This window comes from Cupressus sempervirens, chromosome 3 (genome assembly GCF_028749045.1).
Source record: "Cupressus sempervirens isolate cs-2001-9-10 chromosome 3, ASM2874904v1, whole genome shotgun sequence".
Taxonomy (NCBI): domain Eukaryota; kingdom Viridiplantae; phylum Streptophyta; class Pinopsida; order Cupressales; family Cupressaceae; genus Cupressus; species Cupressus sempervirens.
The window spans coordinates 631,378,202-631,385,338 of record NC_143120.1 but is presented as its reverse complement, the minus strand read 5'-3'; positions in this window follow the sequence as shown (position 1 = coordinate 631,385,338).

Sequence of the window (7,137 nt, the reverse complement as noted above, 5' to 3'; positions counted from 1 at the left end):
GCCTTTGATTTCATGCTCTTTTCCATGAGTGAGAGTTTGGCTTCAAATTCAGACTCAATATTTTTTGAACTAGGAACATAGTTATCATAGTTATCCAATTCAAAAGCTATTAATCTTCCAACTAGAGCATCCAAAGTTATTTTATTATTTTGATCACATCTCATTTCTTGAATAGCTAATACTATAATTGCATAAAAGGGAAGAAGAGTTCTGAATAACTTTCTTATAATAGTTTTGTCATCAATGTATCCTCTAGATGCTTTGATTGTGCTCACACTTGCTTTGATTCTTTCCACATATTTTGCAATGTTTTCATCTTCTCTCATTTTCATCTAATCAAAATAACCTCTAAGACTTTTTAATTTGCCTCTTCTTACATTGTCATCCCCTTCATAAATGTCTTTTAGTTTGGTCCACATTTCATGAGAAGTTTTATAGTCTTTTACTTCATCAAATTCAGCATAACTGAGAGTAGATAGAATATCAATCATAATGATGTTATGATTCTTCTTTTCAACAATATCTTCAACTAATAATGTTCCTATGGGAGGCTTGTATTTAGCATGAAGATATTTGTAACCTAAATCACTGATGGTAGCCAAATCTAACCTCATAAGTCCTTGCCATGCTGCAAATTTATCTCTGCTAGCTTGGGAATCTCTCTTCTGTAAGACATCTTGATCTTTAGCTTAGATCCTTGAAACCTACTCTACAAGGACCAAATTCTCTAATACCAATTGTTGGAAATATAAGATGAGTGACTAAGATGGGAGGGGTGAATTAGTTACTACAAACTAAATCTTAGATCTCTTAGATGTTAGTATGAAATAAACTTCAAAAAATACTCGGCAAATAAAGAAATGTTGTTACTCAGTAAATACTAAGAATTCTCAACAAATACTTAACATGAAAATCTTAAGATGGTATCTATGATTATCATTACTTTAACTTAGTTTCAATCATAGAAAAGAAATAGCATAAATACATTTGACACCAAGATTTAATATGGAAACCCAATTTGGGAAAAACCACTAATTACAACTAGTTACTATTTTCACTCTTCTAAAGTGAGCCCTATTAGGAGCCAAACTTGTTAAAAGTTAGAAAATGCACTATTGGGTGTGATCCTATTAGAGGATTTAATCACCCTATTAGGAGTGGCCTTTTCAAATGTCTTTAAACAATTCAATAGAACTACCACCTTGTTAGAGGATTTACAAATAGCTACTAAGCCAACTCTATTAAGAGATTTAGATCACTGCTACAATGGTTAGTGAGTAACAATGAGATGACCTAATTTGGATGCAACTGAATTGCTAGTTATAGATTTCAATTTTGGCTTGTACTTTATCCTTCTTGATCAAATGTATCCTTTCAACTTCACAAGGATATTCTTCTTATTCTTCTAATTCACTTCCTCACTGCATCATTAGATCTTCAAAATCTTCCATGCATTCACACACTTCTCAACTTGACCTTATATCTTTCATATTGTCAAGTTGGCTCATATACAACTTAGAATAATTAATATTCATCCTCTTAGTCGGCTAGAACCAATAGATAAATCAATTGAACTCAATATGCCAAAAAAAGATAATCCTTTGTTAGCTGACTCTACTCAGTAGACACTAACTCAAAAATGATTTTCTGTGTTAACCAAGTGAAGCTTAGTCAACACTACATACTTGTAAAGCTCCCTTGGTAATTATTTGAGCTTGGTTAACACTAGTTCTATCCAACATTTCCTTCATTAACTAAGTGAGCTCGGTTAACACTCATCTTCCGCAAACTTTCTTTTGGTGCCTGAGTGAACTTTGGCCTTGTTCAGATTTGTGGTGTAAGTTTGTTGCAAATATTTGGCACATGGATTTTTAGAGTACAAAGACAATAAGCTGATGATTTAAGATTTTTTTTGTAGTGAAATTGTTTGATGTTGAGATAGGGTTTCACTTTCAACACCATATCATTGGCATCTTAATTATTTTCTAAATAACCATAATGGATAGCATATATTTAAATTCCTCTAAAGATATTTTTTTTAAAGAATTTTTTTAGTTAGTTTTTAGTGTTTTATGAAAAGAATGTTCTATATCATATATTTAGGATTGAGTTTTATTTCATTACAAATAAAACATGTCTAGATACATGTGTATTTAGTTTTTTGCACGTATTTTCTTTGTGTAAAATCTACAATAATCACTTCCTCTCACCTAGATGAGAGGATATTTTTGTGGTGAGAGAGAATTTAAAAATAATGATAATCTGCTAAAGAATGAATTAATGAAAATGTTATTAGTTAGTTAAATATTAGTATTACAAAAAAAAAGTAAGTAATTTTTCATTTAATTGATGTTTGTTATCAAGTTAATGAACTCTATAAATGGAGATGTGATTTTTACTTTGAATGAGAAAGAGTCTAAAAATCACCTTTTAGATAGAAAAATCATTTGTATTTTTTAAATTCGATATCTTGGAAAGTGTTTATCACTTCTTAATGATCAACAGTCACAATCCTCTCTTATCAAACTAGGTTTGTAAGACATTTATTTAAGGAGACTTTTGGAATTTATTTTAAAAAACTACCTACTTAAAAAATATATATCATTCTCTTCTTTTAGATAGACATGTTATCCTATTTATATCTCCATTCTCTTTAGCCTCAAAAAATATCTGACTCTTTGGGGTTGCTTACTCCTATTTCCAAGTATAGAATATTTAATTTATTCTTTTGATGACTTGGATCAATACAAACTAGTCCGTAGTTCAGTATCTCCTAAAGTATGCAAGCATGCCTTCTTTTCCCTTTAACATCAATCAACATCAATCCATTCATGTTGAATTTATTATAAGTAGAAGAATCCACTTTCAGTAGCTCTTGCACCATTTCTACATTTTCATCTTCCCTAGATATTGCCTAGTGCAATGGAGTGCTCCCAAGTTTGTTTGATAATTTAGCTAAATTTGGTAGGTCTTTTAGAAAATAAGTTACTACATCTGCAAGGAATGAAAGTACTATAAACCATGAAGGAGATTGAAGTTGAAATTTAAATTAAGAGCCTTAGAATGCACAAGCATGGTAACATTGCTGAAATATATGAAACTGAATTTATATTGATACCACTCCCAACTTTGCCCCTATTGTGGGTGGATATGGATCTTCATCTCAATCAACACCTAGTGGATGGCGTGCTATGAAAATTCATTTGCTAGTGAGCTATTCAAATTTAGATTCTCCATTAAAGTTCTTTTTGGATGCTTTGACTTGACTTACATAAGCGCTTCAGATGGTGTACTTTATAATCATGTAAAATTCTCAATTCATTCATGAACATACTTATAAAAATGGTGACCTTTTTCTCCCAATTTCACTCACATCAATTAGTTTCATGATGGCTCAAATTATATCATTCTAAACCAACTTCCTTTTTTAACTATTCTGGGTCACATTGAAATTCTTTCATGGAGATTATATCAACACACTATTTTTCATTATAGTCATTTCCTTGTGTTAATGGCCTCCTTGACATCATCATGATTTTCATGAGTCAAACACAAGCAAAATTATGCATGCTTTTTTTTCTTATTATAGTTTCTACATATGAGCCATATACCCAATCTAAATCTCCCTCAAATAGGCCTAGTTGTTATCATATATCAACAAAATCATGTGTTTTTCATATCTTTGATGGTTTCAAATATTTAAAAGAGATAAAAGAGGTTGTTGTAATCAAAATATTTAGAGGAATTTAAAGTTTCTAATCTAGAAGTGGATAGCATCCACAAAATATCAGCACCTTATCTAGGTAACCCGAGAATATCAACTCAAATTTCAAGTGTAGAAATTGCAACTTCATTAGATAATAAGGATGTCAATTGAATTAAGGTGTTGTTTAAATGGTTGGTCCTAAAATAAACCTTTAAAATCACATTATTTTGTATACATTTTGGAGGGCAACATGTCCATATTATTATCTCTCCAATGACTAATTTTCATTAAGAAAATTTGCATCTAGTTATGAAGAAGAAAAGGTATACAAAGACTGAAACAAGCCATGAATTATCTCCAAGAATTCACTTCAAAATTTCTTCCCCATGCTTGTGGAACCATAAAATTTTAAATCTATAATAATGACTTTTATCTCAAGCCTAATATACAGTGAGACATGGAGTCTTACTCTGATATATTCTTGACTTTATATGATTGTTATTAGCCTCGTGATATACATTAAGACTATTTAAAAAAAAAACCCTAACTAGCATTGATATTTCAATGCATCCTAATGTCGATGATATGACTAACCTATTAAAACATCTCTAGCAATCATTGAGGGTATGATAGACTTGTCGAATAATCTCTAGTAGTCATCGATGTTTCAACATATCCTCTCACTGATGGTATGCAATATCTATCGAATCATCTCTAGATATCATCAATATTTCAATGTTCCAAACTAGTTGTCTAATGCTACCATGTGACAATGATGGTGATAATTCTTGACAAATATTACTGTCGATAAATTGATAGTCGTAGTGTCTATCAAAATTGTGACTCTAGTTTAGTGATAGTCTTTTTTGATGTTTGCAAGTCACAATTTCAATGTCCGCACATCAAAAATAAGGTCCAAATTTACTAGTGGTAGCCTCTCTGGACTCTGCCCCCTAGTGTCTCTATGCAGCATCAGTTGTTAGATTGTGGTGACTGATCAGGAAAGTACTGTACATGCTTCATAAATAGTGGGGTTCGCCGAAAAAAAAATTTTTTGGAAGTAGCCGACATCGACATGGTAGCCGACATATTATGGCCGACATATGGCCGACATGTTATAACCCTAAAGCGGTTTAATACTTGTATAAAAAGGGCTTAGGGTTGGGTATTTTTGATATGTGGTGATACGAAATTGGTTCTTGCGGCGGTATTGAGCTGTAAGGGATTACGGATTGTAATCAGGTTGTAATCACTGGATTGTAATAAGATCGGACTTGCTGTTTGGTGGACGTAGGCCAGGGATTGGGTGAACCACATTAAATCTTGGTGCCTTGTGTTCATTTCTGTGTGTTCTATTATTTTTTGTTATTGGTTATATTTGCATGTAGTTTTTATTTCTGTCCGTGGTTTATCCTAACAAGTGGTATCAGAGCCTAGTTGTTTCTCAGTTATCCTCTGCAGGAAAGTCTCACAGTTAAGTGGGAGTCTCATGGTTGAGTGGGAGCAATGGCAGATGATGGTAAGCTGAGGGTTGATAGGTTTAATGGGCAGAACTTCCAGTTATGGAAGATGCAAATGGAAGACTATTTATATCAGAAGGATTTGTGGAAGCCGTTGGAAGGAAAAGCCAAGAATCAGGGAACTATGTCAGAGGCTGAATGGGATCTTTTGGACAGAAAGGCACTTGGAAGCATTCGGTTATGCTTGGCACCATTGGTGGCATTTAATATTACAAAAGCAAAGACGACAGAACATTTGATGAAAACCCTAGCGACACTGTATGAAAAACCCTCCGCTTCAAATAAGGTATTTCTCATGAAGCGTTTATTTAATATGAAAATGGCAGAAGGTGGATCTGTTGCAGATCATTTAAATGAGTTTAATACTATTACTAGTCAATTATCTTCTGTGGGTATCAATTTTGATGAAGAAATTAGGGCTCTCTTGATTTTGTGTTCTTTGCCTGAAAGCTGGAATGGCTTGGTAATGGCGGTGAGTAATTTTGTTCCTGGATCTAGTACCCTAAAATATGATGATGTGATCGGTGTTATTTTAAGTGAGGAAACTCGTAGAAAATCCTCAGGTGGATCTACATCAGGAAGTGCTTTAAATGCACAAAGCAGGGGCAGAACGACTGAAAGAGGAAGTAACTCTGGAAATCGTGGGAAATCAAGAGGAAAGTCAAAGGGGAGGAGGTCTCAATCGAGAGGACCAAATGATTGTTGGTACTGTGGGAAACTAGGGCACAAAATGAAAGATTGCTGGACTCGAAAGAAAAATGAAGGAGATAAATCAGATGGAGACAAAGAGGCAAATGTGGTAAGTAATAAATCCGAAGAGGATGCTTTGCTTCTATCTTTAGAGAGTGTTGATGATTCATGGGTTTTAGATTCTGGTGCTTCTTTTCATGCTACACCTCATAGAGGTTATTTCATTGATTATGTCCAAGGGGATTTTGGGCTTGTTTATTTGGCGGATAATGAACCCTGTCAGATTGTTGGAAAGGGAAAAATTAAGATTAAGTTGCAGAATGGGAATCATTGGCTACTACATGAGGTAAGACATGTTCCAAAGCTGAGTAGGAATTTAATTTCAGCAGGGCAACTCGGTGATGAGGGTTGTGTAATTACTTTTAGTGATAAAAATTGGAAGGTTTCAAAAGGTTCCCTTGTAGTAGCAAAAGGTGTGAAAGTAGGCACCTTATATCTTTGTACAGGTCATATTGTTCCTTCTACTTTGATTGTTTCAGAGAAAAATGAATATTCAGGAACAATTACTGCAGATGAGCAGGGAGAACAAATAGCTGCTATGGATTCTGATACAGCGTTGTGGCACAATAGACTTGGGCACATGAGTGAGAAAGGTATGAAGATTTGCAGAGATAGGAAGAACAGAACATTGACGCTATCTCAAGCTAATTATGTTGAGAAGGTGTTGCAACGTTTCTCTATGGAGAATGCTAAAGCTGTCAGCACACCTTTACCTGGTCATTTGAAATTGACTAAGGAGATGTGTCCCAAGACACAGGAAGAGGAGGATAAGATGTCCAAGGTACCCTATGCTTCAGCTGTAGGAAGTTTGATGTATGCTATGGTATGCACTAGGCCAGATATTGCACATGTAGTGGGAGTCGTTAGCAGGTATATGAGTCATCCAGGTTTTGAGCATTGGAATGCTGTCAAGTGGATTCTCAGATATTTGAGAGGAACATCCAATAAGTGTTTACACTTTGGGGGCTCTACTACTCATTTACAGGGCTATGTTGACTCAGATTTGGCTGGGGATATTGATACCAGGCGGAGTACTACAGGTTATGTCTTTACTGTTGGTGCGGCAGCCGTGAGCTGGGTTTCTAGGCTACAGAAGATTAATGCTCTCTCCACTACAGAGGCAGAGTATGTTGCTGCTACAGAGGCCGCCAAAGAGATGAT